The sequence below is a fragment of the Diplotaxodon limnothrissa genome, linkage group LG20, assembly GCF_057381915.1.
Source record: "Diplotaxodon limnothrissa isolate DT_005_m linkage group LG20, D_limnothrissa_male_GT1.1, whole genome shotgun sequence".
NCBI lineage: Eukaryota > Metazoa > Chordata > Actinopteri > Cichliformes > Cichlidae > Diplotaxodon > Diplotaxodon limnothrissa.
The window spans coordinates 13,552,998-13,568,562 of record NC_140615.1 but is presented as its reverse complement, the minus strand read 5'-3'; the positions used below and the strand labels follow the sequence as shown (position 1 = coordinate 13,568,562).

Sequence of the window (15,565 nt, the reverse complement as noted above, 5' to 3'; positions counted from 1 at the left end):
TTCGGGTTCTTGGGGGATGTTACAAACTCCAGGTCCGATAACAGGCACCACACCCGCAGTAGATGTGCTCGGTGTGAGATCTTGTAGCAAGCTATCAAATACAGTGCATTTCTCGGCGTTTATAAAAACGCTACGCATCGCCAGGTGTTTCATCAGATTTGAGGTGTTACCTCCTTTGCACAGTATCACCTTAAAGCACTTGTTGCAGGCTGCTGAGTTTGCATCTTTTGCTGTGAAGTACAGCCAAACTTTTGACCGCTTCGCCTTGGGCATTTTTAATCTGTAGCTCTGTTCTAAAAGAACGTATGTACCTGGGCCCGCCTACTATCCTTGGAAAGGTAAAATGGCTAGAATCCAAAGTGTATGACATCTCAGGAAAAAAAAGCACCGAAATGTGCGCTGCTTTTCGGTCTGGTTACTATTGTTTATGTCAGAACCGGTACTGGTACACATCCCTAGTCCCCACTACATCACACTGTGAGTAGATGATGAACTCAAATGCTCAGTAACTTTCTGGGGCTTTTATTCTGGATTATTGGGCTTTGTGGATGGTCATCTGATTTGTTCACAGAGAAGAAGTCAGTTAGGATCCAGATTAACTGGGCAGTTTCCACTAATCCAGATTATGTTAATTATACTCACGATACCCCACCACCTGAATCACTGTTGATGAGGGTTGGTTAGTTTAGCTTCATGCCAGCCAGCTCCCTTCCCTCTATTGCAGCAAGCCAACTCCACATTGCTCCTCCAACTAACCAGCTTCGGGTGCTTCAGGTGGAATTGGAATCAGTAGCCAGTGACCTCTGTCAGCTCACTTTATCTGGCATCTGCCTTGCTGGACTTGGCTCTGGGGCTCACGGACTCTGTGCTTACCACCATTTCAGCTCCGATTCTGCTACTTCTTTGGTAGTCACATTAAGTGGATGAGAAGCCTCCAGCCTTTGTTCCCACTTTTCTCTCTTTTGCAGGTGGAAGTGAGGCTCTCGCGTTCCATCAGCTCTTTCAACACCAGCCTCCAGCCAAGCCACCAGAGGGTGTCCTTCAAGGCCAGCCCCCTGAACTGGTTTTGTGATTTTTTTTTTAAGCTTTCGTGCTCCCTGCTTTTTTTTTTTTCTCGCGTCAGTTGAGCTACTTACCCTCATGTTTTTTCACTTTTGTTTGTTACCAATGGGCTTTCAAGCCTGAATAAATGGCTCACTTTTTGTTTGTATTCTGCTTCTCAGTCTTTGCATTTACATACTCACTACATCACACTCCAACATGACAAAGGTGGTATGTTTATCGTCAATATATAGATTAAAGATGTTCCTGCTCATTTACTCTCCATCATACTATAAACAGGAATTATATAAAAAGGTTGTGGTGCCGCCAAAACACAAGCAGTTGCTAGCTTATTTATCTCAAGAGTTCAACAATTGCTGTAGTAAAAGCTACATCAAAGGTCTCCACCTGCATCCATGCATTTGAATGAAGCCTTTGTTGTGATGGCTAACACATTTTTCTAATTTCACTTTCTTGAGAAAATTACCAAATTGTGGATTATAAAACAGTTTCCAGCAGCTTCATTGAACTTTTAGGAGCATTTACACACTCCTTTGATCTAATGATGTCACTGAAATTATTGCTCAAGTCAAAGTGTTGGGAATGTTTGTGCAGCGGTTGTTTCTTGTCAGGTTCCTGCTGAGTTCAGGGAATCCTCATGTTTATTTTGGTTTTCATTAGCTTTTTTTCCCCTCCTTTCACTCTTTCCCCACATTTGCACCTGTTATTTGTCTCATTCACTTTTTTTTCATCATTTGTTTCCTTTTTCCGGCTTCCTTTTATCTGTTAGTAGGAATCTCCCTGACAGTTAAGTATTCATGCCTATTTCCTTTTCATTGCATTCCCATTTTATCATCCCATCTCTTGCTTTTACTTGTATATTTCTGTTGTCATTACGTTGCTATTTTCTCCTGCCTAATTCCCTTGCGGTCATGGCTTTGGCTATATTTATCAGGTTTCCCACTCTCCCTGCTGAGCCTTATTATCAGGTTAAGCATTAACCTTCAGGCTTTACCTTGCTCGTCCTTAACTTTGTGACATCGTTGACGTGGCCACAGGCTACATTACTCTGTTCTGATTCCAGTATGTTAACCTCTTGTTAATAAGAGAGGAAGAGAAATAAAGGGAAGTTACTGATGTGATAGGAGTACTGGGAGGAAATAGTCAGGATGCAAAGAAAGAGGCTTGCCGTGGGAGTATGGGAGTAGGGCTGGGCCATATTATACCGTTCACGGTAATACCGGTATAATGTTAGGCAACGATAGGAAAATGAAATATCGCGATAGAATATGAGTAAAACGCGCATGCGCAGTGCCTTTGTTTTCATACGCACATGGCCGATTGTTGAGTGAAACAGATGAACCACAATTGGGTTGTAAAAATGGTGCAACTTCAGTGATGTGGAACTGGTTTGGTGTTTGTCCGTCAGATACACGACAAAGCACATTTTTTTGCAGAACATACAAGCGGCCGTCGTTATTGTCGTATTTGTCGGACTAAGATGCTCTTAAATCTGGGAGTAATCTGGGTCCAAAACTCCGTATTCTTCCAGTCAAACGAACACTGCAGCATCACTGAGAGGTAAAAACTGTCTAAATTCTTTCATCTTTAATAAAACGATCAGCATTGCTGCTTTACCAGGTGTAACTATGAAGTTTAACTTCCAGGCATCCATGAAAACAAAATGTATTACATTTAACGGAGTTAGAAGTTAGCAGGAAGCTAGCGGAAGTTAGCACGCTAGTTTCGCTAGTTACCTAAGCATGATATAGCATGTTCTGACTGAGAGATTTCTGAAAAAATTCAAACGTACAGCTCTGCTATCACTTCCAACATAAATGAAGACAGGAAACTAAACAGCAGTGACATTTGTAGGGTTACTGAAGTTGGGCTAGCTGGTATATAATGATGTTTTTTAACTTTATTGCTATGTCTGGTTTTATTACTATGTGCATATTAGTATTGTACAGCACTTTGGTCTACCAGGTGTGTTTTTAAAGTGCTATATAAATAAATAAATGATGATGATGATGTGCTACGTGATCGCTAGCGACACAGCTATGTTAGCATAACATAAACAGTGAAGCTGGAAGACGAACACTAACACTTTTCCACTTATAAAAGTTAACGTTAAGGTTCCTGATAGTTAGAGACAAATGCAATCGCATGGCAGGATGCTGTAAACGGACCAAACTTCAGTCAGGAGAACAACTGAGATAATCCATCCACAATATGAGGTTAGTCATTAATATACTGCAACAACATGGGAATAGAGCAGCTGCCAGAGAATTCAACATTAATGAATCAATGGTACAGAAGTGGAGGAAGCAAGAAGAATGAGTTTAATAAAGTTTGATTTATCTGACTGCTTTGTTTCGCTTAATGTGCCTTATAATCCCGTGCATCTTATGGTCCGAAAAATACGTATTGCACACTGCAGTTTAATGTTGCAAAGCACCTCTTTTTAACTTCAGTGGATATTATACATGGTTATGCTCAGGATATGTCAGCCCATTTCTACTGGAAATGCCTTTTGGTTAAACTTTCAGCAAGGAATTTGCATTTGCACTGTTACATTTTTATAAAGCTTTAATGTACATAAAAACCAGCTTCTTGTTTAAGTGAAAATAAATGGAAGGTTGTCTTTTTGCGCTAGTAATGTTGTGGAGTTGTATTTTGTCTCGCATCAATTATATCGTCAGTTATATCGTTATCGCAAATTTTCAAATATATATCGTGATAAATATTTTTGGCCATATCGCCCTGCTCTATAAGGGAGTATCAATAAATGTTATTGAAGTAGCTGCAAGGTTCTTGTAGAGGAAGGAAAGCATATGAAGAGTTGAATTAATATTTTTGTCCCTGGGGTGTTTTTTGTTTTTTTGTTTTTTTTGACGGTAAGCTCTTGTGTTTATCTGTTTGAAGGGAAAAGAACAAGCCTCTCTTATTGACAGTGCCCTTAGGTTACGTTAAGTGTCATATTGTTTGCTTTCTATCAAAATGTTTTTGTCTTTCTGATTTAAGTCAAGCAACACTGACTTAAACAAATCCCAACATCCTTGGGATTCGCATCAAAGTTACACTTTTATCTGTCTTTCTCCCCACAGATATGAGATGCTAAATAGAAAGTATTTCTTTCTGAATTTATTGTTGTTTTGTTCTTCATAAAACAGCCATGAACCCATGCTACATGAGTAATGTCTGACTCACACAGAACAAGTTTATGAGGCATGTTTGGCTATTATTCTTCCTTTATATTGCGGGGAAATCGGCACCCATGAAACAAACAATTAGCCTTAATGAGTCCAGGCAAAACTTATCCAAAATTCAAAAACAAAAAAACAAAAACAGAGATACATAGGCAAATAGGACTTTAATAATTATTTTATTTATTATACTGGCAGTTCAAAAGGTCCATTGATTGAGGTTTCGTTTTTTTGTTCTCTAGGCAGATTGCGCTATGTGGTATTTTTCAGGGGGTTAGTTAAGTTCAGTAAATTGATAGAATAATAATGGTATGGAAACCTGTCTTTTTTGTACACCCTTATATGTATAAATTTAACTGAATACATTTTCAACATTCAGCTTTAAAAAATGCACTGTATAGTGTAACTTTGTATACAGAAACTATATTAATTAGACCAACACAGACAAAGTCCTCCAGTCAAAGCTCTTCATTGGCTGCCTTATCACTGGAGCATTCTTTAACAATCTAACTAATAATAAAAAAGCAGCTAATTTCTGCTGTTCCCTGACTTGCTTGGAACCACTATAGTGTTTCATTTGGCATGATTTTACAGCAGGTGCCCTTCCTGATTTTCTGTGTCTCCTCCTGGGTTTGAACTGGGGATCTTTGACTTGTTATGCAAATAGGTAAACTACTATTGCTCCTACTACTAGTGCTACTAAAATAATAAAAATAATAATCAACTTTTGATACATATAAAATGAGTGAAAAGAACAAGTAATGCAAGTTATACAAAGGCCACTCTGTATTGGTGGGTCTTTGAAAGCTTTTTGAAATGAGGAACTGATCATGCTGGTGTTCAGTTCAGTTCAGTTCAGTTCATTTTTATTTCAAACATTTCAAACATGTGCCTTCACAATCATTACAAAATATCATTCCATTATTTGTTTGAAAAGGAGTAGGCTGAAGTATTTACTTATTTGTCCCTACCCCCTCAAGTTTTACCTCTCATTCATTTAATTTTTTTTTGTCTTAAATTAAACAAACAACATATGAAACATATAAACATATGAAGTAAAACAAAACATAACATACATAAATCAAAAACAAGAAATTAGCAAGCCCCACCACAGTATAGTTTCTTTCATATGAAAAATACAGAATGTGTATATTTGCAGATACACAAGTTATGGAAAAACAACAAACCAAAACAAAACAAAAAAACAAAAAAACAACCAAAAAAGAACCGCAACACCATTACCAGCAACATTACCATCCTGGGTTAACCCCGTTTTCTTCATTCTTATACTTATTTAAAATTAGGTTTTTATATTTTACTTTAAACTGTTTTATGTTTTGACTGTCTTTTATTTCTTCTGTTAGACTGTTCCATAATTTAACTCCTGCAATTGAGATTGACATAGTTCTTAAAGTTGTTCTAGCACTTTGTATTTTTAAATTCCATTTCCCTCTTAAGTTATACCCACCTTCTCTTTCTATGAACAATTTACAGATTTCTTTGGGAAGCAATTTATTTCTGACTTTATACATTATTTGCGCTGTTTTAAGCTTCACCAAGTCTTGGAATTTAATAGCTTGCATTTTGACAAAGAGTGCATTTGTATGGTCCCTGTACCCTACATTATTTATTAATCTAATGGCCCTTTTCTGTATTATAGTTATTGTTTGTGTGTTACTTTTGTATGTGTTTCCCCAGACCTCTACACAGTAGCTCATATATGGCAGTAGTAAAGCACAGTATAAAATGTGCAGTGCTTTCTGATCCAACATATGCTTTGCTTTTCCCAGGACGGCAATGCCCCGTGCCAATTTCCCCCGAACATAAGTAATGTGTGGCTTCCAACAGAGCTTGTGGTCAATGATCACCCCAAGAAATTTTATTTCATTTACTCTTTCTAAATATACATTGTCAACACATATTTCTACTTCGATGTTTTTCTTTTGGTTTCCAAACAACATAAATTTGGTTTTATCGAGATTCAATGATAATTTATTTATATCAAACCACTTCTTTAATATCGTTAATTCCTGTGTGATCATTTCCAAAACCTGTGGCAATTCCCCACCTGCACACAGTATATTTGTGTCATCTGCAAATATTACAAACTTTAAAATCTCCGATACTCTGCAGATATCATTTAAGTACATAATAAACATTTTTGGACCCAGTACTGAACCTTGAGGTACTCCACAAGCTATATCCATCAAATTAGATTTATATTCATTTATTTGTACATATTGTTGCCTATTCCCTACATAGCTTTTTAACCATTCCAAAACCACTCCCCTAAACCCGTACTTTTCCAGTTTTTTTAATAGAATTTCATGATTAACAGTATCAAACGCCTTCTTTAGATCTAAGAAAACTCCGAGCGCATACCTCTTATTATCCATACATTCCGTTATCTTTTCCATTAAATCTATCAGTGCCAAAGCTGTTGATCTGTTGTTTCTGAACCCATACTGACTATCTGTCATTAATTCATATTTTTCCACAAAACTGTCAAATCTTTTTATGAAGAGTTTTTCCAGTATCTTAGAGAATTGGGAGAGTATTGACACTGGTCTATAGTTTGTAAAATTATGTCTTTCACCGGTTTTGTAAATGGGAATAACTTTAGCAACTTTCATTTTTTGTGGAAAAACTCCTTTTTGAAACGACAAGTTGAATATATATTTTAATGGTTTTACGATACCATCAATAACTGTCTTTACCGTTACCATATCAATATCATTCCAGTCTGTACTGGTTTTGTTCTTAAGTCCTCTAACTATGTCATAAATCTCTTTCTCTTCCACTGCTCTTAAAAACATTGAGCTACTATTCCTTTCAATATTTTCACCAGTGTCCCTTTCTATTCCATCAACCTTTATTTCTTCTGCCAGTTTTGGCCCTATGTTTACGAAGAATTCATTAAAGCCATTTACTATCTCCTCCATGTTATTAATACTTCTTGTCCCTTCTATAAAGTACCCAGGGTAATCATTATTCCTTGATTCATTTTTGATTATTCTGTTTAATACATTCCATATATCTCTTGTGTTATCTTTATTGTGTTCTAACCTTTTAATGTAATACTCTCTTTTACAGGATCTCATTATATTAGTTAATTTATTTTTGTAAGTTTTATACTTCATTTCAGTTTCTATTGTTCTCTTTTTTATGAATTCTCGATATAAGGTATTCTTTTTTTTGCTGGCATTTTGTAGTCCTTTTGTCATCCATGGTCTTCCTGCATAGTTGTGTTTCCTATTGATTTCAATTACTGGGCAGTTTTTATCAAGTAATGTGTTAAATGTTCTTAAAAATCCTTCGTAAGCTTTATTAACTTCTGTTAATAAAGTGTTGAATAAGTGTTAAATAAGTAATGTTTGTTCCACCGAATTGGGGATAAAACAGATAAAGCACGATCCTTTATTTTAAGCCTGTAACCTTTTAACTGTAATTGATTATGTAGTCTGAGTCATCTGGGCGGTGTAAGATGTTCACACTTCCGAGATATAGAGTCACTACATAGTGATTTGAAGGTAATCAGTAAAGTCCTTTCCAGATGAAACTGATATAAACTAGGACTGGGTCCTGTCGGACCTAACATGCTTTGAGGGGAGTTTCTGCAGGTATAATGTTTAGAAGCCCTCCTAAATCACTGCGTTTTATCTTTCTGGTAACAGTAATAAAAATGTAAGTGCTAAGTCATTTTCCACTAACTGTTGACACTGATAACATGAATAGACATTGCAAAGCAATGAAATGCCTCATTAGAAGTTACCATTCACTTTAGGCAAACACTGGAAAGCAGTACAGATGTCTATAAAATCCACAGCAATTTCAGATGAGCGGCAGTAGATTTGGCTTTATGTAATGGAACCCATATCTAGAAGTGATTGGGAATAAGAAGTTGAGCAAATGTGTGCCAAATCTGATAATGACATTGTGAAAGAAGGCATAAGCTACTTTCCATTGTTCTGTGGTCTTTTGTTATGGATGTAATGCATTACGCGGATGTGTCATAATGCTTAAGTCAAAATGTAATGTGAAGCATTTCCTTTGCACTTTGCTGTGTTTATCCTTAGAAGATACTGTGGTAGAAAACAGGTTTTGTTCTTATTTAATCATACTCCATGTGCTTTTAAAACACGAAAATAGTACACATCCAATGCAGAATTTACTGTCTAATTTTTAAATGCTTGTCATTTTTTTGTTATTTCCCACACATCATTTTCTACTGTGCAAACATATCTATGTAGCAAACACTGGTGTATGTCCAGTGCTTGCTACCATTTTTGCCCCGCCATCAGATCTCTCCACTAGATCACAGTTTACGTCAGCAGGGATCTGGCCTGAATTGCAGCCTTTATTAATGTGCTATTTGCTTTACTTGGCCCAGCTTTAAGGGAAAGCAGGGGCATTATTAATATTAAGTTATTTAAATAGCATAATGTCTAGTAGAGCAGGGCGATATGACCAAAAATATTTATCACGATATAGATTTGAAAATTTGCGATAATGATATAACTGACGATATAATTGACACTAGACAAAATACTTTCCAACTCCACAACTTTATTAGTTAAAAAAAAAATCAATGTATTTTCACTTAAACAAGCAGCTGTTTTTTTATCTGCATTTAAGTTGTATAAAAATGTAACAGTGCCAGTGTAAATTCCTCGCTGATAGTTTAACCAAAACGCATTTCCAGTGGAAATTGGCCGACATATCCTCAGCATAACCATGTATAATATCCACAAAACTTAAAAAGAGGCTATACACACACAATACGGTAATATTATGTTGAAGCACAGTACGTATCACTCCGCGAGGCTCCTGCCTACGATAGCCGTAATGCTCCGACAATCCATCAAGCAGTCCGGGTTCGTAGTTTAGTAAAGTCGTACTGAAACATCTGACAGATTTTCGAGCGCCGTGTACATAAAATCATTTCGAGGTCAGTAAACACAACCAGAATTCAAACATAAGGCACACGGGATTATAAGGGGCACTGTTGATTTTCAAAAAAATCAAAGGATTGATTTTAAGTGTGCCGTATTTTCCAAAAAACACGGTAATAACGACGGCCCGCTAGCACGCTCTACCAAAAATAGTGCTTTGTTGTGTATCTGACAGACGAAAGCTAAACCAGTTCCACATCACTGAAGTTGCAGCATTGTTACAAACCAATTCTGGTTCATCCGTTTCATTCAACGATCTGCTTTCGCCATTTTCATTCCCCGTCGCCTTTTTCGCCATGTGCGTATGAAAACAAAGGCACTGTGCATGCGCGTTTTACCCATATTCTATCGCGATAGTCGTTGCCCAACATTATACCGGTATTACCGTGAACGATATGATATGGCCCAGCCCTAATGTCTATGTTGATATCCACTCAGCTGCTTGACAAAGACCCTTTTGTAAAGTGCAGTTTGTACAGTTTTATGTATATGTTGTTTTAGCTTTGTAAGCTAGCAATCAGCTGTGTTTAAAAGTATAAGAGATGCTTTAGTCAGTCCTAAAATTTTGAATAGAATCGCATATTATTTCTTTTGATGTAGTATTTTGACAAGATCCACTACTTAATCAATTTTGGAAATAATCCAGAAGTAGGGGCTGCCTTGTATGCTGACATTATTGAAAACAGCAGAACTATCTTACAGTTAAAACAGATTGGTTGCTTGCGTCGTTATCTGTGGCTCTGTTTTCCACACTGTAGCTGTACTCTGACTTTGACTCTGCATGACAGCTCAATCAGCTGCTGTTTGCCATTATTCACATGTTCCAGGTCAGCAGATGATAAGAATATATTGATCACTAATAACAAAGCCTTAGCTCATCATGTGTGCAAGTGTCTTCTCAGTTGAAAGAGTTGAAGGAGTTGTGCAAAGAGCCTCTGTTTTATCCCAGATCTCTTTTGGGCATTTTGAATTTTACCCAGACATAAGTGTAAGTAACCCCGTATGCCCTCTAAACAAAAGTGGATATGATTTGTGCAAAATAAATGGTCTCCTTGCCAGTGTGTACATCACAGCTACATTTCTCACTAAGCCAGCAAAATCAAGCTTCCACATCCAGTGCTGGACACACCACGTGACACCCTGTGGCTCCAAAAAAGACAGCTGTAAACTATGAGGACAATTTCCTGACTAACATATCTGAAGAACTATAAGTTGTGTGGAAAACATTTGCAAAATTTGGCCCTGAGGGTGCTACCGCAAGAAAGCTCATGCAGTGAGTAATGGAAAGAAATCATCTTCATTGTTTCCTTCTCTTTATCCACACTCGACTGCCTCATTATTTTCTGTTATATTTTCAGCAGTGGGCCTTCGCTGTGTTCTCAAATACTACTTTTTCTTTCCTCTTTTACTCCTTCAGTTTCCATCTGTCTCTCCCTTTTTCACTTTCTCCTTTCATTACTTAATTCCCTGCTTTCATTTTTTTCATGACTTCATTCCTTTCTTTACAAGCTCCTCTCTGTCTCACCCTCTCTTTCTCTCACTCCTCCCTCTTCGTCTCCCTGACAGTCTGCCAACAGCCCAACAGCCCAGCCTGTTCGTTTTCGTCCTCCGCCTAGAAAACAAGGTCTAAAGTTCAAAGCTGCTGTTGTGGATTGGCGGAAGGAGAGGGAACACAGAAGGAGGCCAGACCTGGGTCAAAACAGATTTGAATATCGTCTTAAGTAGATGGAATTTGAATTTAACCAGATACCACATTTTAATTTCAGCACACGTAATCACTTTGAATTGGGTGAATAAAACAGGAATCGTTTACTCTGGTCTTGACCAGCGTCTCAACACATTTTATTCAAATGCGATAGTCCATCCATCCATCCATCCATCTTCATCCGCTTTGTCCGGGGCCGGGTCGCGGGGGCAGCAGCCTAAGCAAAGAGGCCCAGACCTCCCTCTCCCCAGCCACCTCCTCCAGCTTATCCGGGGGAATACCAAGGCGTTCCCAGGCCAGCCGAGAGATATAATCTCTCCAGCGTGTCCTGGGTCTGCCCCGGGGCCTCCTCCCGGTGGGACATGCCTGGAACACCTCACCCAGGAGGCGCCCAGGGGGCATCCTTGTCAGATGCCCGAACCACCTCAGCTGGCTCCTTTCGATGTGGAGCAGCAGCTGCTCTACTCTGAGCCCCTCCCGGATGGCCGAACTTCTCACCCTATCTCTAAGGGAGAGGCCAGCCACCCTTCGGAGGAAGCTCATTTCTGCCGCTTGTATCCGCGATCTCGTTCTTTCGGTCACTACCCACAGCTCGTGGCCATAGGTGAGGGTAGGGACGTAGATCGACCGGTAAATTGAGAGCTTCGCTTTTACACTCAGCTCCCTCTTCACCATGATGGACCGGTGCAGCGTCCGCATTACTGCAGCTGCAGCCCCAATCCGTCTGTCGATCTCCGGCTCCCTTCTCCCATCACTCGCGAACAAGACCCCGAGATACTTGAACTCCTCCACTTGTGGCAGGAACTCATCCCCGACCCGGAGTGGGCACTCCACCCTTTTCCGGCTGAGAACCATGGCCTCAGATTTGGAGGTGCTGATCCTCATTCCCGCTGCTTCACACTCGGCTGCGAACCGTTCCAGTGCGAGCTGGAGGCCTTCACCCGATGAAGCCAACAGAACCACATCATCTGCAAAAATCAGAGATGAGATTCTGAGGCCACCAAAGCGAAAGCCCTCCGCCACTTGGCTGCGCCTAGAAATCCTGTCCATAAAAATTATGAACAGAACCGGAGACAAAGGGCAGCCCTGGCAAAGCCCATCACCCACCGGGAACGAGTCCGACTTATTGCCGGCAATGCGAACCAAGCTCTTGCAACGGTTGTATTGGGATCGAATGGCCCGTAGCAATGGGCCAGACACCCCATATTCCCGCAACACCTCCCACAGGACACCCCGAGGGACACGGTCGAATGCCTTCTCCAAGTCCACAAAACACATGTAGACTGGTTGGGCAAACTCCCATGCACCCTCAAGTATCCTGGAGAGGATAAAGAGCTGGTCCAGTGTTCCGCGACCAGGACGAAAACCGCATTGTTCCTCCTGTATCCGAGGTTCGACTAACGGACGAACTCTCCTTTCCAGCACCCTGGCATAGACTTTCCCAGGGAGGCTGAGGAGTGTGATCCCCCTGTAGTTGGAACACACCCTCCGGTCCCCTTTCTTAAAGATGGGGACCACCACCCCGGTCTGCCAGTCCACAGGTACTGCCCCTGATCTCCACGCAACATTGCAGAGGCGTGTCAACCAGGACAGCCCTACAACGTCCAGAGCCTTCAGGAACTCGGGGCGGACCTCATCAACACCAGGGGCTCTGCCACCAAGGAGTTGTTTAACTGCCTCAGTGACCTCGCCCCCGGAAATTGGCGGGTCATTCCCCTCATCCCCAGACTCTGCTTCCTCCTCGGAAGACGTGTCAGTGGGATTAAGGAGGTCCTCGAAGTATTCCTTCCACCGCCTGACAATTTTCTCAGTCCACGTCAGCAGCGCTCCGCCAGCACTATACACAGTGCAGGTAGAGCACCGCTTTCCCCTCCTGAGACGTCTGACGGTTTGCCAGAATCTCTTCGAGGCAGTCCGAAAGTCTTTTTCCATGGCCTCTCCGAACTCCTCCCACACCCGAGTTTTTGCTTCAGCCACTGCCCGAGCCGCATTCCGCTTGGCCTGTCGATACCTGTCGGCTGCCTCCGGAGTCCCACAGGCTAACCAAGCCCGATAGGACTCCTTCTTCAGCCTGGTGGCTCCCATCACCTCTGGTGTCCACCATTTGGTTTGGGGATTACCACCACGGCAGGCACCCACCACCTTGCGGCCGCAGCTCAATACAGCAGCTTCGGCAATGGAGACTCTGAACATGGTCCATTCGGACTCAATGTCCCCAGTCTCCCTCGGAATGCTGTCGAAGCTCTGCCGGAGGTGTGCGTTGAAGATCTCGCGGACTGGGGCCTCTGCTAGACGTTCCCAGCACACCCTCACTACGCGTTTAGGTGCACCAGGTCTGTCCAGCGTCCTCCCCCGCCACCTGATCCAACTCACCACCAGGTGGTGATCAGTTGACAGCTCAGCCCCTCTCTTTACCCGAGTGTCCAGAACATATGGTCGCAGGTCTGCTGATACGATTACAAAATCGATCATCGACCTACGGCCTAGAGCGTCCTGGTGCCACGTGCACTTATGGACACTCTTATGTTCGAACAGGGTGTTCGTTATGGCCAAACTGTGGTTAGCACAGAAGTCCAATAACAGAGCACCGCTCGGGTTCAGATCAGGGAGGCCGTTCCTCCCAATCACGCCCCTCCAGGTCTCGCTGTCGTTACCCACGTGAGCATTGAAGTCTCCCAGCAGGACAACAGAGTCTCCAGGTGGAGCACCCTCCAGCACCCCCCCCCCAGGGACTCTAAGAAGGCTGGGTACTCTGAACTGCCACTCGGCGCATAAGCGCAGATGACAGTCAGGACCCGTTCCCCGACCCTAAGGCGCAGGGAACAAACCCTCTCGTCCACCGGGAAAAACCCCAACGTACCGGCAGCAAGCCGAGGGGATATTAGGATACCCACCCCAGCCCGCCGCCTCTCACCAGGGGCAACTCCAGACTGAGACAGAGTCCAGCCCCTCTCCAGGAGACTGGTTCCAGAGCCCAAGCCATGTGTAGAGGTGAGCCCGACTATATCTAGCCGGTACCTCTCAACCTCACGCACTAACTCAGGCTCCTTCCCCACCAGAGAGGTGACATTCCATGTCCCTATTGCCAGTCTTGGCAGCCGGGGGTCAGTCCGCCAGGGCCTCCGCTCCTGGCCGCCACCCGGCACACAATGCACCCGACCCCTATGGCGCCTCCTGCGGGTGGTGGGCCTGCGGGAGGATGGGCCCATGTCTCCTCTTCGGGCTGTGCCCGGCCGGACCCCATGGACTAAGGCCCGGCCACCAGACGCTCGCCCTCGGGCACCCTCCCCGGGCCTGGCTCCAGGGCGGGGCCCCGGTAACCCTATCCCGGGCAGGGTAAACTGTTCCCTCGGTGTCCTTTTCATAAGGGTCTTATGAATCGCTCTTTGTCTGGTCCCTCAATGCGATAGTGAAAGAATAAAATGTTTTTGTCTTAAGTCTTGTGCCTTAAATGCATTCAGAATAAGGGAAATACCCTCTGCACCAGCAACAACAATATGAAATGTTAATACAAGGCAGAATGGATCCATGCTGTCATTGTTGTTTATGACTCATCATGACCAGCAGCAGAAACTGGGACTCATTAGACCGGGCAACATTTTTCAATTTCTTTTTTCCAGTTTTGATGAACGTGTGTGAATTGTAACCTGTTATGACAGCAGTGACTCCTGTAGCCCAGTTGCTTCAACGTGAGATGTTCTAGTGCATAGCTTGGTTGTACTGAGTGATTATTTAAGTAACTGTTGCTTTTCTATCAGCTCGGATCAGTCTCCCCATTCTCCACTGACCTCTGACATCAATAAGGCATTTTTTTACATGTAGAACTGCTGCTGGATCTTCACTTTTTTCTAGTTCATTCTCTGTAAACACTAGTGATGGTTGGAAAATTGCAGCAGATCAGCAGTTTCTAAATTACTCAGACCAAAACAGTGTGGCACCAACAAACACACGATGTTCAAAGCCACTTTCTGAGGAATTATATTTTGATTGGTTGGTCATTTTTCATGTTTCCACATCCTGCCTATGCTTAGTGTATACCAGCATATTTTCTATGTGACTAATCTATTCATTTGTACGGCTGGGTTGTTCTGGGTTGTTCCAATGTTAGAATGTGAGTGTGTTTGCCACAAAGACATGTGTACTCTATTGTTCGTGGGCCTCCACCCGAGTAAGCTAAGTGCTCACCTGTATTTTCCCAGCACATCTTCTTTCAGCCTCCATCTTTGTGGTACCTGTAATAAAAAAAACAAAAAACAAACTGACCTACTAACTTGTGCACACGTTCAGCATGTACCATGCTGGCAAGTAGGCACATATAAAGGAGGTAAGAACATGCTCTGGTTTTGCAATGTGTTCACTGAGTTGTATGTAATAATTTGAGTAGGGCTAATGAATAACAGGAATTTATAGTGCATCTGCATTTTGTGTTTTATTGAGGAGTATCATTTATAGATGATTTGTTGCTGGCTTGAAAACTATATTTACTTAAAGCACATAATGGTTAAAGACCTTGACAAAGCTGAAACATTACTACTTTCTTAGCAGTTCAAATAATGTTAATAAGCCTGCATTAGTAGAGGACTTTTAAGTCTGACTTTGCTCTTACAGCAGGAAGATCACGACTTTGTTGTTGCGTCAATTAAATTTTCTGATGGCCTCCA

General features: G+C 41.9%; 1 protein-coding gene across 2 annotated transcripts in view; it reads left to right on the top strand.

The window, feature by feature from the left end:
* LOC146610678 (vitamin D3 receptor A) overlaps positions 1 to 15,565 on the top strand; it is an 89,541-nt gene that overhangs the window by 35,372 nt on the left and 38,604 nt on the right. The window contains exon 3 of one of the 2 annotated variants that reach the window (XM_085344365.1): positions 969 to 1,063. The exons of the other annotated variant lie outside the window; for it this stretch is intronic. The gene's annotated coding sequence lies outside the window, so the exon portion shown is untranslated. The remainder of the gene's footprint in view (positions 1 to 968; positions 1,064 to 15,565) is intronic. 2 annotated transcript variants of the gene reach the window in all.